A 20,708-nucleotide genomic window follows, 5' to 3' on the forward strand; every position below is an offset into this window, starting at 1 on the left:
ATCAGCGAATCTTATGTTATTTACTATTCTTCCGTTTACAGATCCGCTATCGCTTCCTGGAATATGGCTTCCCTGTACACGTTAAACAGTAATGGTGAAAGAACACAGCCCTGTCTTACTCCTCTCTTTATATCTATATTTTCGGACTTTTGTTCTTCTATCTTTATATTGGCCTTTTGATTCCAATACAGATTGATAATGATTCGTAAGTCTCGCCTGTCTATATCTTTGTTACTGGGAACAAATAATTAAAAATTAAAATTAACCAAATCAATCCAGTCGTTCTCGAGTTGTTATAAAAAAAAATTAAAAAAAATAATAAATGTATATGCATGTATACCGCAAGATTATTGCATCTGTCTCGATATTTTAAGTCACGCTTAATATTATTTCGGGCCCGTGCAAAAACATCATATCCGGCGATAAGAAATATTCACTTCAAAAAACTAGAAAAGGTGTGTTACGTTAGGAATGTCCTACGGTTAATTTTCGCAAGAGACTCCTGGTTCGAAAAAATACAAAATTAAATTTCTATTACAAAAAAATACTTTTGTATTAAAATACACAAAGGTGACTTTAAAGTTTTATTACATATATTACAATATTCAATATTACGATACATTCCCAGATGAAAAACTCATAAAATTTAATTGCCTTCACCAGCCCTCGGCTAGAGAGGCAATGCGCTGATTAGGAAAGTTTTTTAGATTTTTGGCAACACATATGAGGCATTTGAAATATGACTAAAAACGCAGAATTTAAACTTTTACATTACAAATAATCGTTCGTCACGGGAAATGCCTCCTAGAAGACGGTTTTGGGTGTAATTTATATCAGAAGTACTTTTAAAAAACGTACTAGTGTAAATAAAAAGAGCAGTTTTAAACGTTTTAGATCGTTTGTAATGTAAAAGTTTAAATTCAGCGTTTTTAAGCATATTTCAAATGCCTCACATTTGTTCTCAAAACTCGAAACTAAAATTTTATGCTATAGCTTTTGAAGATTAAGTTCTAGTTATGGAAACTCCATAGTGGCCGATCAATGAAACGGATATATTGTATCGATCTCATGAGAATCATAAAAAATGGCGAAAATCGCGCCACTTTATTTATGTAACAACTTTATAAAAACTAAGTTAATTTGCGGCAAAATACAAAAAAATGCATACGAAAGCCGCACTCTTAACGTTTAAAACGCATTTTGTTTTTTGTCATAAGGACACTCGGATCAAGATATATTGAATTTTTATCGTCGAGCTGATACAAATTTTATTGTGCATTGATTTCGCGCGCGTAACTGACATTCAAAATCACCGATAACTTCAATCTTTGTTTCTGAGGGAACGGTTTATTGTATGCATAAAATGCTAATAAACTTTTTTGTTTAAAATTATGGCGTACAGATTCCTGGTAAATCGATTTTTTTCCGTTTTCCCCCTTCTACGTGGGGAGTTTTAGGGGAAAGCCCGGAGGTAAAAGTGGTAAACTTTTTTGCATCTTTTTAGCGTCCTATCCAAAATTTACATTTTCGGCACAATTCAGCTTGTTCGTATAATTTTTAGAGGTTCAGTGGCATTTTCGTCTCTGATGACAGGAGTATATTAATTTGGAGATAATTAAGTAACGTTTTGCATTTATTTACTTGTATTTTGTACTCTGATGAATTGCAATTAGTCCTATTTTTTGTTGCAATACCATCTGTTATTGTGAATTAATTCTATAAAATAAAAAAGCGGAAAAATCCTAAATTGTCAGTTTTTGACCTCACCACAACTATTTATTTTCTACAGGTAAAATACCGTCTGTAAAATCAATAAACATTACCCATTTTGAACCTTTATTAGTCAGCAAATTTGTTAGATTGTTGTTAGTTTGTTCTGAAACTTATGCAAAATAGAGGTACATAATTGTTTAGGATCAGATATTACGTTAGAAAGAACGTATATAATTCAATTTTTCAACAATAAAAACATGAACAAGACCAAATATGAATGGTTTAAAATAAATGTACATATTAATTTTCTCTTTCGTTATCAAAGTATATCTTTTAGTTTGTCCAAGAAGATATGAGATAGGTATAATTTATCTCAACGAACAAGGTGAATGCTGTCGCATGAAATATTAAACTGCCTTCTTGAAACGATGCAGAAGAAGATATCACATTGGTAACAGATCTTTCCATGAGACACTGCATTTTGAAGTATCATCTCAATAAGACGCTCAATAAGGCCGTAAAAATTGTTGTTTCTGCGTGTATACAAAAAACAGCTGCTGATGGGGCAACGCACTTATTTCAATGTTTTTTTTCTCTAGGATTTGTCTTTAGATATACACTTCTCCAAGGAATTAACCCACCACTTCAATAAATCAATTTTATTTGTAAACAGGCAAAGAATGAAAAATAAAACTTCACTACATTTATTCTACATTTTATTAGTAATTATAACGATTTGTCTAAGCATCAGATAATGTTAAAGTACAGGAGAAAAAAAAATAAAACGGAAAATTCTAAAAAAATAATGATAAGAAAAGTAAACTAAATATGAAAAAAGTCTTAATAACGAGTGTTTCCTCCTCTACTACCTATAACAGCCTCACATCGTTGGCCCATACTTAAAATTAATTACCGTATTTCATTTTGGTCTAGTTCTCTCCAAATCTGAATCAGCCTCTCTCCCACTTCCTGTAAGTTGTTTGGTTGGATCGGTGCCGCTTTTAATCGCCTACCAAGGATATCCCAGAGATTTTCAATCGGATTTAAATCCGGACTATATGCTCTCCATTCCATAGTGTTAATTTCTACCTCTTCTAGATAATTTCTGACGATCTGCGCAGCGTGAGGTCTGGCATTATCTTGCATTAGTAAGAAATTTTTTACCGATATAAGGAGTGAATGGTACTACATGTTGTTCCAGGATCTCCAATATGTATCTTTCAGCTGTAACAGTTCCATTTTGTATGACCACTAGGTCTGTACGTGCGGTCAAAGAAATACCACTCCATACCATAACGGATCCTCCACCAAAAAATGTGGTGTGTGAGAAGTTACACTGAGCATATCGTTCGTTGGGTCGTCGCAACACACGAACACGTATGTCGTTATTGTACAAACAAAATCGGGATTCATCAGTAAATAGCACTCGTTCCCATTCAGCTTCTAACCAATTAACGTGTTCTCTGGCAAAATTTAGTCTCCCCCTTCGATGCTCTGCAGTTAATAGAGGACCTCGAGCGGCAATCCTAGGTGTTAAGTTGTATTCCCTAAGTCGCTGGCGAACAGTTTCAGTACTAATTTGTATAGCATGCACGTTTCGAAGCTGAATTTGTAGACTTCGATGTGTTACAAAACGTTGTCGAAGAGCAGAAATTCTTAAAAATCGATGTTGACTAGGGGTAGTTACCCGGTTTCGTCCTTGCCCTGGTCTGCGAGTATAATCCCCTGTTTCGAGGAATCTTTCTAACACCCGTGAGACGGATGTGTGAAAACGATGACCAATTCTTCGGTCCAACCTTCTTCCAATAGTATCACTGCTTGGGCACATTCATCTCGAGTTAAATTACGTGATTGACGCTCCATAATAAACACAATTAACAATAATCAACAATTAAAAAGTAGCCGAATAAAATTCGTGAACACTTGGAAATTAGTATATTTATAGAATTAGTACATTTTTTTGCTTCTTTTTGTTTTGTTGCAAAAAAAACTATAGCGATTAAACACAGTCAATAAATATAGAGTGTACGAATAGCATATGCAAGGGGCTTGCAAAATATAACATTATAATGGTAATTTTTACCATTTACCATAACGCTAATAAAATATTTTAATATTTCAAAGGGGTGCGTTAATTTCTTAGAGAAGTGTAGTTGTCAATAGCAATATTTTTTTGTTTTGTTTGGTAAACTGAATTATATGCTGATTTGTCGATTGGAAAAAACATCGCAGTGATGCATTTATTCTCTTCCTAACTTTTAGTAAGAAGTATTCATTAAACCATTGTCATCCATACACTTTTTTGTCCGTAGTAGTGTGCAGGTAAATTAATATCTTTAAATTTACGTGGACTTTTTAAATTTTCATCGACTAGGTACCAACTTTAGCGCGTGTGTACCCGAAGCATTTGCCTAAGGTGACATGGTTACACGTTATTTTCTCGTCATACGTCCAAGTACATATTTCTTGTCATTTAAAACAAAGGGCTGCTAGATCTGCATCATCATTATTGTCTTGACAACCCTTTGCAAGCCTTAGCTTGTTTTTATTTTTTGCCATTATGATCTGTTCCTTGTTTTTTGTTTCAGTTGGTTATCTTTTTAATTTATCAGATCTTGTTCCACTTGTTCCATATATCTAAGTTTGCGTCAAATTTTTCCCTGCATGATACCCTGTGGAAGCTGGTATTTTGTTCCTCAAATTGTAACATTTTTGTTTTATCTCGTATATGTTACAACACCGAAAAATATTCTCAATTGTTTGCTTCGCTAAGATTGATAATATAAACATTTTTAGTTTGTTTATAATAGCACAAATTGCTATTCGTTTGATATTGATTCCGCCTATTGGATATTGCGCGTCAAATAAACAGAAATCTTTCCGCTGATGCGGGCAAGAGACCGGAATTGAGAGAATGATGAGATCAATCTACGATGAACCGCGGAAGCAGTCAGTTTTATTATTTGAGTCCGGATTTTCTTCTTCTTATAATTCGTTATCATTATTCTTTTTTTGTCATCGGAGAATAGTGTAAAGTGTAGCAGCAGTTAAGAGAAGCAGTTTGGGACAGATAAGATCTCAGCATATAGGTTTTTCAAAACCGTCAATTTTTTTGCTTAATTTCATGAGTTAAGAGGTGACTTTAAGCTCAAAATGCTATTTGGTAGCCTTTGTTTAGTGAGTTAGGTAATCACCGTCTTGTTGGAAGCTGTAGTCTATGAGAAGGGTTTTAAAAAACAGCGTTTCCAAGGTCTTAAGAAGTCCACATGGTTTTAAGTGAGAATTAAGCAGCCGATTTTTGAAGAATACATTTTGTTATCAGCCAGAATAATCTGAAGCCCAATTTAATGTTTGACCTCCCCACGATTTGTCCATTTTGTGTCTTCATGGATCCATCCAGATCATTTGCAGTTTGTGTGGAACAGTGTTTGATTTGTATCCAATCCCAAGGTAATAAACTTTCTTAAAAGGAAATACACAGCCAGTGAAACAAGGTACTTTTTGTTAAATTTTTTCTAAGTAAAATAAACATTTTTCATTAATATACAAAGATTTGCTCTCATGACAAACTAAAAAATTATAAATAAATAAAATTATAAGTTTTATGGAATAGCTAATTGTCATATTTCAGTTTTCTTTGAAATAAAGTTAAGCTTAATAATTAATTAAGAATTTTTGGCGAATGGATTTAGTGTCCGCAGTCATATAAACACAAACAATAATTTGAAAAAAGTTAATATTTCATTTCGACATATGACAGTCAGTATTATCCTTTTCTGTCATTTGGTATATAACCAAAATTTTAAAATCTGTTTTGTTTAGAGGTTAAACTCAATGTAAGTAATATTAATCAAAATTAGAATATTTTGATTTATAATTTTCTTCTTCTTCTTCTTCTTCAGGCTTAAATAATCCAACTTTGGACATAGGCCTCCCCCAAATAAATCCAGTGTCTTCTATTTTGCGCCACTTGCTTCCAGTTGTGTCCATAGCAAACTACCACCTAGCATTGAAACTTCCGTGTTAACGAATAAAACAATGATTGGCGCATCACCTAGTGACCGGGAGCGTAACTACATATACATGGCGCCAAATTCAATAGTTTCGTAATATTGCCTAGGATTGTGAACTCATTTTAAAGTAAAGGAAAATCGATATAATCCTAAAATAACAAGAAAAATCCTTATCATATACGATAATAAATATTTTTCGTATACTTTTTGGGTTTTCTTGTTATGTTGAGACTATATTTATTTTCCATTACATAAAAATGTCAAAGTGATTAAAAAATTAAACAATAAAATATAGAATTATTTATAAATATGTTACAAGAAATGTTATATGTGTTACAAGAAATAATAATAATACAAACCAAGTGTAGTATAATTTAGTTTTCTTAATGTTGTGAGAACAACTGGTCAGTATTTAAATAATTGTTTTGTCATTCTTATGTCAATTTTTATGTGAATAAAAGGCTAATTCTGCAAAAGCATTTTACTACAATTTTAGTCGCATAAATTTACAATTTAGGGCTCTTAACAGCACTTACCCATTTATCAAATATATCCATATAATTTCGTGGATTTTGAAAACGGTAATACTTGCTAGTCGTATCCATGCAATCTGGAACACAACATCTTCTTCTTTGTTCATTTCTTGGCCTATTTGCGCCGTATGCGCAATCTCTATGCGCCGTATTTGTCTAAACTCAACTTTGAATTGACCACAGCACACTAGCTCCGCGCAGGAACGAGACTAGCAGCGCCACCAAACGAATGGGAGCGAAATCCGAACGTGATTTGACCTTGGCTATCCCTGTTACCAATCTAGGTGTAATTTTATCTATGGTTGTGTCCTCCGATCTTCTTAATGTCATCGGCCCATCTCATTTGTGGTCTTCCTCTGCTTCTCTTTCCTAACCATGGCCTCCACTGTTGTATTTCGTGGTTCCATCTCTTATCCTTCAGTCGGGCATTGTGTCCTGCGAAGCTCCATTTTAATTTGGCAGCATATTCTTGATTTATAATATTTGTTTAAATTGCTACAAAGAGCGCCAATGTAAGGTTTGTTGATAAATTTGGATAATTTTATTTTGGATAATATTCTTTCTTACCAGCAAGAGGATTTTTTTAAACGGCGTCCATTTTAAATCGTTTAGGAATCTTCTTGTGTATTGTTGCCCAGGAAATCTCTGTAAGTATTTTTTTGATTTATTTTCTTATAGTTAGCCCTCATAGTCCCTCAATCAAGAAACCCTTTATCCACGACCCAGCTCTCCAACCAAAACACGAGTAATTGTTCAGTTTCCCCTTTTCAACCCCCTATAAGCAATTATATATTGTTACAAGTGACACCCAACGTAGTAGGCAAATATAAATTGTTACGAGATCCTTGTCTTCGTTCTGAGCTCTAGGTGCATAGACCCTTTTAACTTTTGTGATATGAACATAATTACTCTTTCTGAAATAGAAATAAAGCCAATAATTCATCTATTGGTAATTTTATTTATCAAAACTCTGACCCCGTTTGGATTGTAGGAGATTTCTCCCAGTTATCTGAATATTGCCAAATAATTATGGTTCATGAGAGCAGGATTACATCCCTGAAGTAGATCTATGTCATACCGGAAACTTAAAGGACATCTACCCGCTACCCACGTACTTAGATATGCTTACATACTTTAATTAAATACGTAAATTTAAAACTTTAATCAAATACTTAAATTATAATATCTAATTAACTAAGATTAGATACATGTTTTGTTCTTCAGCCCTCTCGGTGAGCTGACTCGTCAAACTGTGTCCACAGTGAGCCACAGTCCCTTCACAAGTGTATTTTCACAAGTCATAATAATTGCTGTTTGTATTTTTATATTCTAATTAAAAAAAAACAAATTGAATTATATTTTTCTTATTAGCTTTGAATGGATGATAATAATTGATTACTAACTTTAGATTTGTGATAGCCAATATGTGTAAAATATATTACTTATGAATATGAACAAATTAAGTAGTACAAATTGACGTACGTCAAAACTTTATATGATACACATAAATATTGATATTTCCTAGCCTTGGATTTTAGTACCATTTCAGATATAAACAAAGAAATCTGACTATCGTTCAAGAATATTCAAATTAAGTAATATTTCACGTTTTTATTGGTCGAACACTGTTTTACGTATTTTATGGTTAAAGATATGTAAAAGGGTCACTCAGTTTTGTGTCAAAAATAATTTCGGTTACGTCATTGTTTTTATTTTTTAACAAATACCTACGCCATCAAACTGAAAAACAAAATATAAATTGATTATTTAGTTATTTTTGAACGTATATTTATATTTAAAACAAGTAATGTAAATGAAAAAATTTAAATGTAGATGGTATGAAAAACCTTCAAATGATAGAATATTGTAACAATGGTTTATAATTTTTTAGTAAAATAAACGTAAAACTTTTATATAGAGTTGCATAATAGGAAATAGTCGAAAGTAATTAAAACACATTTTTATAAAAATTCACAATAAGACTGAACAATAAAAATAGTTTAGTAGAAATAATAAGTCATACTATCTTGTATTAGAAATAACCAATAATTATGTCAGGTACTACTCAATCAATCATATATCTGCTTAAATCACTACTTGGTTTTTAAAGCGAAGCTTCTATACTGGAGTTGTATTACTTTTTTCTCTAAAGTAAAATGAGGCGAGCGTCACGGATCTAGCGCTACGAGAAGGTATCGCGGGTAGCATCACGAAATAACGGTTCTTCACATCGATTCGCTACTCTCGATCAATTCGTTTCTAGTCATGTTATATTTATTTTAAGCAGGTTTAAATTAAAAACTAAGAAAAATAACTAAAAAAATACAGACATTAAATAAAAAAATAAAAGAAAATCTGTTAATAAAAGATTCGATTAGTAACGATTGTCAAAGTTTAAATGACTTGTCTCACTTCCAATAAATTCTAGGTGAATCATAAGGTTGTAACTTTTTTTTAAATTGTATCAAATTTAATCTAAAAATAAAAAAAGTACTTAAAAATCAATTAGTAACGAACCAGTTCCGCCTTCTCTGCACTAACGAATTAAAATAGTACAGTACTGCTGATGGGATGATACTATTATTATAGTACCGCCTTTATTATTGATATCGCCTGTAACTACCAAGTTAGACATTTAGAACCAACATGAATTTATGATTTTAAACAACTAGTAATAACACTAATCATCCAATAATAAATCATTTTAAACAAATATTTTATTAAAACTTTTAGGTTATACTCGTATATAGGTAATTTATTTATTTTTCCATTGCTTGAGAAGGGGCATGTATTGGTTTTTAGTAGACTCAATATATTATGTGGTGAGTCTATAAAAATTTTATTTTTTATTTTCTATCCACTGTATGATTCATAGTTGTTAGTATTACTGTTTTTTACACTCACACATTTTTTCCTCGTTATTTTAAAATAAAAAATTGACTATAAATAAATTATGTGATTTATATATTATTTCATCAACTGGTTATTTATAATAGCAATTATGTTCTATGAAGAACTCCGGAGGCGATCTGCCTACTTAGCTTTGATATACTGCTTGACAAAGAAAATCCTAATTTTGTGTTTTTATATTGTGTTAATTACTATTTAAATGGGTATAAACCACAATTAAAGGTTAAAGTACGTTTATTAATAAACGTACTTTAACCTTTAATTGTGGCTCATTCCCATTTAAATAGTAATTACTTTAAAATCTCTCAAGAAAATAGCTTCAGAACAATATATTGTGTTATAATATAATCAAATTTGGGCGAATTGATTTAAATCACAACGTTGCATTACAATACTTTACATTCATTTTTTAGACGATACCATCAATCATTACAAAATATCATTTACTAAAGAATACAGGGTGTTTCAAAAAGGTATGTCATAAATTAAATCACGCATTCCGGGGACAAAAATAAATTGATTGAATCCAACTTACCTTAGTACAAAAGATACAGCCCTTTGAAGTTACAAAATCAAAATTGTTTTTTTGCAGTATCTCCTAAACTACTTGACATTTTGTAATAAAAATGGACACGTTTCGTTCTTGTTCTGAAAGCATTTTTCATAAAAAAGAAACAAAAAAATGTAAGCGCGCAGAAAAATTTTAAGGGGGGTGTGCAGCCCTAAATCCCCCCAAACTTTTGAGTACGTTCAATTCAAATGAATTTTGTGGCATCATTAGTTTAACACATTATTTTTAAAATTTTTTGCCTCTTATCACTTTTTTCAAAAAACAGTTTTTATTGAGTTACGGCCCGTTTCATTAACCTTTAAAAAATTACGTGCAACTAAATAAATGGCTTAAATTAATTAACAAGTACAAAAAATGTCTATAACCTCTATAAATATGATGTTACAATAAATGTTCAAAATGACCCCCATTTTCTTCAATACACATTCGGTATCGTTTTAATAAGGAAAACCGAATGCGCTAAAAAATCATATTTTTTTGACGAAATTGTTGTTCGTCCTCTATTGTTACAGAATAAACTTTCTCTTTCATAGACCCCCAAAAGCAAAAGTCCATGGGGTTAAGACCTGGACTTCTGGGTGGCCAAGAAATAGGTGCGTCACGACCCCTTCCAATCCACTGACTAGGATACTGCCTGCAAAGGTATTCCCGGACTTCCTTACTGTAATGCGGTGGACCACCGTCTTGTAGAAACTACATATTTTGCCTTATTGCAATATTTACTTCTTCCAAATACTCTTGTAAATCGTTTGCCAAGAACTGCAAATAATTATCACCATTTAAATTGTTGGGAAGAAATACTGGGCCTATTAGATTGTTATCTACAAATTCCTGCCCAAACATTAACTTTGAAAGTCCTTTGATGATGGGTCATTTTTTTGGCGTGAGGATTTTCGTCGGCCCAAATGTGCTCGTTATGATGGTTTGTTATTCCATTTCTACTAAAGGTAGCCTCGTCGGTAAACAAAATATTTCTAATAAATTTAACATTTCGAGTGTTTTCCATTAAAAAACAATCCCAAAATTCAATCCTTTTAGGATAATCATCAACCAATAACTCTTGAACCGTTGTTAAGTGATAGGGTTTAAGCAGCTGATCCTTCAAACGCGGAAAGTCCAACGAATGTCTCCCAAAACTTCACTACAACAGTAGTTAGCTACAAAGGCGCCACCTGCTTTGGCGGCCGTGAACGAAAACGATATGATAATATCGTTTTCTGTATCCTCTGCGCTATGCGAAATGTGTAAAAGATATAATCTTTTAGCGAAAGCCGCTATCGCTTTATTAAATTAAATGGCCAAATATATGGCCTAGGAGGACAAATTCGTTAAACTTCCCGTGCTCGAATCGGTATCAATAAAGTGTTATGATCATTTCGGCCTAGCCCAGCCTCATCAGACACTTTGGGCTGATACAAATTCAAACTCGGAAAGTCCAACGAATGTCTCCCAAAACTTCACTACACAGTAGTTGTATATATTAAATGGCCATATATTTGGCCATTTAATTTAATAAAGCGATAGCGGCTTTCGCTAAAAGATTATATCTTTTACACATTTCGCATAGCGTAGAGGATACAGAAAACGATATTATCATATCGTTTTCGTTCACGGCCGCCAAAGCAGGTGGCGCCTTTGTAGCTAACTACTGTTGTAGTGAAGTTTTGGGAGACATTCGTTGGACTTTCCGAGTTTGAATTTGTATCAGCCCAAAGTGTCTGATGAGGCTGGGCTAGGCCGAAATGATCATAACACTTTATTGATACCGATTCGAGCACGGGAAGTTTAACGAATTTGTCCTCCTAGGCCATATATTTGGCCATTTAATTTAATAAAGCGATAGCGGCTTTCGCTAAAAGATTATATCTTTTACACATTTCGCATAGCGCAGAGGATACAGAAAACGTTATTATCATATCGTTTTCGTTCACGGCCGTCAAAGCAGGTGGCGCCTTTGTAGCTAACTACTGTTGTAGTGAAGTTTTGGGAGACATTCGTTGGACTTTCCGAGTTTGAATTTGTATCAGCCCAAAGTGTCTGATGAGGCTGGGCTAGGCCGAAATGATCATAACACTTTATTGATACCGATTCGAGCACGGGAAGTTTAACGAATTTGTCCTCCTAGGCCATATATTTGGCCATTTAATTTAGGAAATAACTAGTTTTTCGAAAAAGTGATAAAAGGCCAAAAAAGTTTAAAAATAATATGTTAAACTAAAGATGGCAAAAAATTAATTTAATTTGAACGTACTCAAAAGTTTGGGGGATTTAGGGCTGCACACCCCCCATTTTTCTGTTCGCTTAGATTTTATTTCTTTTGTATGAAAAATGCTTTCAACAAGAAAGTAACGTGTCCATTTTTTATTACAAAATGTCAAGTAGTTTAGGAGATAATGCAAAAAATAATTTTTTATTTGTAACTTCAAAGGGCTGTAACTTTTTTTGTGTACACTTTTGTACTAAGGTAAGTTGGATTCAATCAATTTATTTCTGTCCCCGGAATGAGTGATTTAATTTATGACATACTTTTTTAAAACACCCTGTATACTCAGTTAAAATTAAAATAGCGAAAAATTACGTCTTTTAATTAAAAATAGACAATATTTGGTATTTTCCTAATAAAATCTTGAAAACAATGTTTTGTTAAACTATTTTTTTTACGTAGTGGGTGTGAAAATAAAATTAGTCTATAAAAATTAAATAAAACAAAAATTAATTCCAACATTACTACGTGAATTAAAAATAATTCCAAAAATTAGGAACAATAAAAAAACTAAACTTGTTACCAAATTAAATGTTCAAACAAACCATCAACTTGTGCCAAACAGAGACCAACTCTATTATACCTACAACGTTTTTCTCATGGCTTTGAGTTCATTTGCTATGTTTTGTCTATAAGTTCGACTATATTTTGTCTCAGTTACACCAAGCGGGTGGCTCGCTCGAATTCATGCCTGTAAAAATTTGCATTTAACATCCTCATAAAATAAAAATCTAGGGGAGTTAAGTCCGGTGACCGAGGAGACCATTTTATAGTATCTTGTGTACTAATCACACGTTCAAGAAAAATTAAATATAAATAGTCTTTGACATCATGTGTATTGAAATGAAATTTATTTAACTGCTATATCTTTATTTAATTTATAATTTCTTTAATAATTTATTATATTGTTCTCATCTTAATTCATTAAAAAGCACAATAATTTATATCAATTTATTTAAAGAATAATACAAATTTATATAGGCGAACGTAACAATTAAAATCGCGGGCGCGGTCTTCAGATATTAACTGACTCCTTCAATGAAAAATCCATTATTATATATGAAAACACAACTGGCCTAGAATTCAGGAGAATCCCTCTGATTTATACTAGAAGGTAAATCTGGGTCATCGTCTGACCGGTTTTCTCTCAGGTAAATTTCTGCCAGCTGCTAGAATTATCTCGTACAATCTACAACATATTAGTGAATAAAAAACATGTTTACAGGTTTTTAATATGACTCATATTTTTTACGTAACAGTATTATTAGAAGGACAGCCATCTTTCTAAAATTCATTATTAAATTAAAATTTGTCTTATAGTAAATCTATTTTTATCTATTGTGCCCTATGATATCTCGCATGTCGCTGTACGTTCATATTTAAAGAATATACTGTGTAGTGCCCTTTTGGTACTCGCTTTGTTTGTTTTTTATATCTGAATATATTCGTTACATCCTCCCCTTTCATTTGCTATGCCGCATGTTAGGATTCGATCAGTTGTTTATTTTGTATTTAGCCAAAGGCCTTCTTTAACTCAATTAATCAAAATTTGTCTTATAGTAAATCTATTTGTATTCATAGTACCCTATGATATCTCGTATGGCTCTATACGTTCATTATTACTGAAGATACTGTGTAGTACCGGTTTGGTAGCCGCCTTGTTTGTTTTTCTTACTTAATATATTTGTTATTTCCTCCCCTTTTATTTTCTATGTCGCATGTTAGGGTTGGTTCAGTTGTTTATTTTGTAATCAACTATAGGCTTTCTTTAAGTCAATAAATCAAAATTTATCTTTTAGTTAAACTATTTTTATCCATAGTGTTCTATGACATCTCGTGTATAAGTAAAAGTTCATTTGAAGACACTGTGTACCCTTTTGGTAGTCGCCTCGTTTGTCTTTTCTATCTTAATATATTCGCGATATTCTTCTCTTTAATTTAACGTATCACATGCTCCAATCGGACCAATAACAAAGTAGATATGTTGTTGCCCTCTTAGCAATGCCACAATGTGTGTTCTGTCTCAACATATTCGCTAGTCTCTCTCCTTTCCAATGAAGTATCAATCGTCACGATCCGATAAATTATTCTACCCCCACCACAAAACGCTCAAAAAATGAGCAGAATGAACCTTAGTATTTTCTTATGGGAGTTTACATGGGAAGTAAGCAGAAACGGTATAGTCAACGTTTTTACATGAATAGCTTTTACTACATTTTTTTAATTTTACTTAATTTTATTTATTGTTATTTAATTGTACGTGTATATATATATATATATATATATATATATATATATATATATATATATATATATATATATATATATAGATCGGTTTAAGAGGTTCTCCTACGTCTTCAGTTGCCACTCCTCTCGATTCATACATAAGTCTGCTTCTATATCTCTGTCTTTCATTTCTCTATTGATGCCTTCTCTCCAACTAAGGCGCGGTCTTCCTCTTTTTTTTTACCGTGAGGGGTCCACATTAAGACTTGTTTTGGGAGACGTTCTTCAGACATTCTCTGTACATGACCGTACCATCTGAGTTGTCGGGTACCAATATCGTCTACTATTGTATGTTTTACTTTCATAATTTCTCCTATTCTGTTGTTCGAACAACGGGATTTAATTTTACGTAATTTAGTTTAACTTTATTTAATTTTATTTAATCCTATTTAGTTTTAAATTTGTTTTATTTTGGTAAAGCGTTGACGTTTGTTAAACGTCATTTTATTTTTATAGTAAGTGTATATTTATTTTACCCAATGAAATATAATAAATATAATATATTATAAGTCATTGATCTTACCTTACATTGAGTTTACAGTAACCCAATATTTTTAGCAATTTTATGATTAAAAAATGATAAAATTTATGATTAATAATATTTGAATCATCAATTTGTAAAATGAATTAGCAATACATCAACCGTATCATTTCAAGAACAAAATTTGATTGAAATGTCAAATGTTGGTAGTTCAAATTTCTTTCCTAGGTGGCGTCGTTACCTTACTGGACAAACGGTGTGACTTGTCATCATAAGCTTTTATATAGATAGATTTTGGGTATTGATATTGACATGTTAGGTCAAACCATCCTCTAAAAATGAGCCCACAATAAAAAATTCCACGAGCTTATAATCTATTGGCAAAATTTCGTTCATCATGTTACAAAAAGTCAAACTTACGCATAAACCACAAATAAACACACGACCCTTGAAAAAAGGTTCACCTACTTATTCTAATTTTATTATTAATTCTGTAAAGTTCTTAAGCACCAATGCCATCTAGGAATGGTATATCAAAACTTTATAAAAAACGAAAATTACAGAAATATAATTGTGATCGTAAAAATATTTGTACAAAATTTTACGTTGTCTTGAAGTCGAGATTGGTGTAAATGCCTGATAACTTTTCAGATTGACAGATGCTCTTGCCTTCCACAAATTATCAGGCACGCCGCATATGTACACTTTCCACAGCTAAAGTGTTAAAGTCTAAAAATGTTCTAACTCTATGAAAATGTAATATCCAATATCATCCAGGCATGACATGCAGTTTCAAAGTAACTCAAGAAAATTTTCATTAAGCAGTAAATTTTATAAAAACACGTGTACTTAATTATGGAATTATTTTGGATAGGTAATGGTATTTCCAGACCACCAATTAAATTAATTGCAGTGTCTATTTTTGAGAGCATACGTATTTCAAAGTGTTAACAGTACTTTGCTTCGTTTTGTTTATATGAAAGTAGTGCAAAGTGCATATAAACTGCGAGTTTTCTGTAAATAGAATAAAATTAATAGTTTGTATATAAATATTATACTTTTTCAAGAAATCCAAAATATCTTTAATAAATAAATCGTAAAAAATAAAATTCTTAAATATAAAATATTGTTATCGTTGTTAGTGTCTCATTTTTTCTAAGTGTACTCACCTTCTTGAACAATCATTCACTGGTAAACATTTGCGGCCGGAAATTTTTTTACTATTTCTAGGTAATTTAAGTCTGCTGAATCCAAAAATGCCACCAGATTTGCTCCATCAGATCGTTTTCAGAAAATACGACAACAGATCACATTTCTAACATATAGGGTAATTTAACACAGCACTACCTACATACATGTAGTGCTGCTACCCATCAAATAAACAAAACATCAAATACAAAAATCATCACACATATCTGCGCCATTATCAATTGCCCTTTTGAATCAGGCCCTTTAAGTCTTTTTTGCACTTTTTAAGGTGAGAAGGTATCTTTGCATGCTGATCTATTCAACATTTTCTATAAGAAGAAACCTTAAGCTCATTCACCCAATTTATCTTCAAAAACATGCGTTGACAATCAATGACTTGCACTTGTCTTGAGTTGAGTTCAGTTAGCCGAACTCTTGCATTAGCTTACTTCAACAACAACAATGTAAGTACAAACGCAATTTTCATAGAAATCACCATATTTTTAAAAAACAAAAGGATTTGCTAAAATCAATTAAACAAAAAATTGATAGAGATTCTCTTGTAATCAGCAAGGCTGATAAGGGAAATTGTGTTGTAATCTTAGAACAAACTCAATACATAGAGAAAGTAGAATCTTTTCTTTCAGATAACAGTTTTGTAGTTTTGGAAAAAAATCCACTTAACACCTTTATTAATAAAACAAAAGCAATGGTTAAATTGTTTAATGACACTATTACTAAATATAACAACAGAAAGTTAACTGTATCTAATCCTATAACACCTAGGTTATATGGACTTCCTAAAATCCATAAACACAATTGTCCCATAAGGCCTTTAGTAAGTTTTTGTAACACTCCAGTTTCTATTTTATCAGAGTTTATTTACAACATAATTCAGTCTATCACTAATTTTAAACCTAAGTTCTCCATTAAAAATTCTTTAGATCTAATAGAAAGTTTAAATAACATTAGGATAGAAGAGGGTTTTTATTTAGTTTCTTTTGATGTTTCCAATTTGTTTAGTTCTGTACCAAGAGATGAAACATTACCTTTAGTACACAACCTTCAAGACAATTGCAACATATCGGCAAAGACAAAGATGCTATCTTAACTATACTTAAATTCTGTCTGGATCAGGACTTCTTCCAATTCAATCAAAAAATATATAAACAACCAACAGGTTTAGCAATGGGATCTCCATTATCACCTTTTCTAGCTGATATTTTCTTAGACAGCTTAGAACAGAAGTTTGTTAACAACAACAGCAAAATAGTTTTTTGGTCATGATATGTTGATGATTGTATAGCTCTCATACAGGGAACCCAAGATGATGCTTTACAGATTCTGGATGATCTTAATAACCTCCATCCCAACATCTCTTTTACTCTGGAACCAGAATCTGACAAAAAGTTGAACTTCTTGAATATGACTATATCCCGTAATAAAGATTCTTTAGAGTACAATATTTACAGAAAACCTACCCAAACAGATCATGTTATACATGAAACATCTAATCATCTAACCCAACATAAAATGGCTGCTTTCAACAGTTACATTCATAGGTTACTCAAATTTCCACTTTCTAATGATAATTTTAATTCAGAACTTAATACTCTTAAGCAAATTGCTTTCAATAATGGTTAAGATCCTAACATTATCTATAAGCTTCTAAATAGAGCTAAATTAAAAATTGCAGAAAAACTTGCATATTCATCACAATGTTTTCTTCAATCTAATACTTCAAATAACATCAGATATTTATCCTTCACTTATATTAGCAGCATTTCCAATAAAATATCTAAACTTTTTACTTCTACAATTGATCAAAATTTCCTTCAAGTCACACAACACCTTAGGTTCCTTCTTAATCAACACCAAATATAGGATGAACACACTTGACAAAAGTGGTATTTACAAATTAAAATGTGATGATTGTGATGCCTCTTATGTAGGTAGAACCATTAGAAAGTTATCCACTAGAGTTTCAGAACATTTGAAAAGACCAAACTCTTCAAGTTTTGGTCAACACTTATTATCCAGTAAACACAATTTTAACATCAATTCTGGTTCATCTATCTTACATGACATTAGTCGAAAAAAAAAACTATATGGAGTTGGATTTATTGGAAGATTTTGAGATTACAAGGGAAACAAATGGAAACTCTCACTGTCTTAATACTCAAATTAATTTAAATTGTATTAAATTTAAACCTATTTTTAAAAACTTTATTACAGCTTCACCTCGTAGGGGACCCAGCTCGACTGTTTGGATTTCCTGCACTGAGCATATCCATATTAATTTTATAGTTCTACCATTGACTGTGGGTTCAACTGAACTACTCGGATTATACCCCATTTATATACTTTGCTTTCAATTTTGATTTTTAATTTTTAGTATTTTAATTACATATTTCTTTCTTTCTACAGTACTGATAGTGCTTGGTAGACCAAGTTTATTGTAGTCAACTACCCACTGTCTAATATATTGTTTAGTCTATTTCTTGCATTCATACTTTACGTCGACTTCAGTTGCTCTCAAACTAACACCCTAATTATTATAGACATGTTTGAGTGTGAGATCTGGATTATTCAATCTACTTAAAAATATTCTATATAATTTCATATTTCATCAGTGACCTCCTATAGTAGTGTCAGTTGGACCTTTGGTCAATACTTAGTTTCATAGAATTTTTTAAAGATGCAGATCACATATCTATGATTGTGACTGCTCATCCAAGCTGTCATTTGTCACATGTCACCCCAACATTTCCGTTAGATCGTGAGCCATTCTGTCTCCGGCTTCTGTACGCAATGTAGCTATTTTTCAATAATTTTAAAGTATTTGTTTGTCCTTTTGTAGTGTAGTGTGTTGTACAATTATATGTTTATGACATTTTATTCTTGTCGGATAGGCCGCAATTGACGAAGTAAGTCTATAAACGTTAATCACATAAAAACTTTTATCAACCATAAACTTCGAGTTTTTATCGAAGTTAATCAATTTCTTTAGTTAAAAAAAAAACGTTTCTTGGCTTATTTCAGATGCCCCTGAAGATGATCTAGGGATCGAAAGTACTTGGGCAAGATTAAATTAAACTGTGCTCGATATATGCCTTTTATTTGATCAAAGTTCTTTTAAAATATGTCTTAATAGACATGTTTACACTCTTTGAAGTGAAAACCATAAATGAAACTAATGTAAATTTCAGAGATTCATACAGCTACTTATTCCTAAAAGCTTCACTCACACTTCGGACCCTTTTTGGATTTCGGAAAATCCCGTTTCACTAAAAGTGTTTATGTATTTTTCATTTTGTTAGTATATTAGGATTATTAATTGTTTACCAGTTGACCTAAAACCTTTTATAGCAGGTGCGCCCAAAATGATAAAAAAAAACAGGTTTTATTACTCTGGAAATTTCAATCGAGAAAACGTCCGCATATTCATAAAATATTGGCATTATATAGTTTTTTAAAAAAAATAGCCCGATATATGCAAAAAAATGCATTTTGCATATATTCCGGTCTCTAGTGTTAATAAAATTAAGTATTAAGTATTAAGCATCTTTTTCTACTCGACCTCCACAGCTCCTTGAACTTAATCAAGAGAAAACATAGACGACAAACTACAAATATGTCGGCATTTATTATTCTCACAGATTAGAAAATAATAAAAATGTGGTCCACTTTAAAAGGTAGACCGCCAGTCAAGCCCCTAATTTAATTCGTCATGTTGAATGTTATGTCCTATAAATACAAATAAATAATTATTAGTAAGAAAAAAAGTTATTATCAACAATAAGATCCACGTGTATGACGAACGTGCAGACGGTAACTGTGTATCAAAGTTTAATATAATTTTTTTTAAGGTAAATTGGTTCTTACATTTTTAATGTTATAAACGTACGTCTAAAAGGATTTAAATGTCGTCCAATAAATTGGTATGGGACGATTTACACACTTTGATATAAGTAAAATCTCCTTATTCCTCACACAGAAGATGATGCACTAGCAATCGAATCCCTCAAAAACGTGGGCGAGACTCTTATCCTCAAGATACAAGAACTTTTAATTTATGCTTACGAGAAAAGTCGATACCGTCTAAATAGAATAATGCAGTAACGATTCTGCTGCACAAAAAGGGAGATGAAACTTACCTAGAAAATTATCTACTCATTAGCCCTTTAATCCATGTGTACCATATGTATAACAACGAGATTGGATATATATAAAATTTGGCACCAAAGACCACCTACAAACGATAAAAAAATCATTGAAAAATCCATAGAATACAACAAACCTTTCGTATTAGTGAGAACTAGATAGTGTAATTGAAGTATTAAATGAAAGAGGCATTGAAAGCCGTTATTCCAGATTCATCATCATCATCATCATGCAACCTCTTCTGTCCACTGCAGGACATAGGTCTCTCCCATTTTTGCTACTCTTCACGGTTCTGTGCGTCTTGTTGCCATTTCTTGGATATTCGTTTAATGTCGTCCATCCAGCGTGTTGGTGGTCGTCCTCTGCTGCATTTTTCTTCTCTTGGGCGCCAGTCAATTAATTTTCTGCTCCATCTTGAGTCTTTTAGTCTCGCAGTGATACCTGTTCTTTTCCTTAGGTCTTGGTTCCTTATTTTGTCTTTTTTTGTCACGCCGAGAATTGATCTTTCCATGCGCCTTTGTTCCACTCGCATTTTTAGTGCTGTTGTTTTTGTGAGAGTGAGAGTTTCTGCTCCGTATGTCATAAT

At 32.0% G+C, this 20,708-nt stretch overlaps 1 protein-coding gene across 1 annotated transcript in view; it reads left to right on the forward strand.

Moving 5' to 3' along the window:
* The window catches only part of LOC140445745 (pyrokinin-1 receptor-like), a 202,115-nt gene that overhangs the window by 92,186 nt on the left and 89,221 nt on the right, over positions 1–20,708 (forward strand). The gene's annotated exons all lie outside the window — the stretch shown is intronic.

Source organism: Diabrotica undecimpunctata, chromosome 7 (genome assembly GCF_040954645.1).
Source record: "Diabrotica undecimpunctata isolate CICGRU chromosome 7, icDiaUnde3, whole genome shotgun sequence".
Taxonomy (NCBI): Eukaryota; Metazoa; Arthropoda; class Insecta; order Coleoptera; family Chrysomelidae; genus Diabrotica; species Diabrotica undecimpunctata.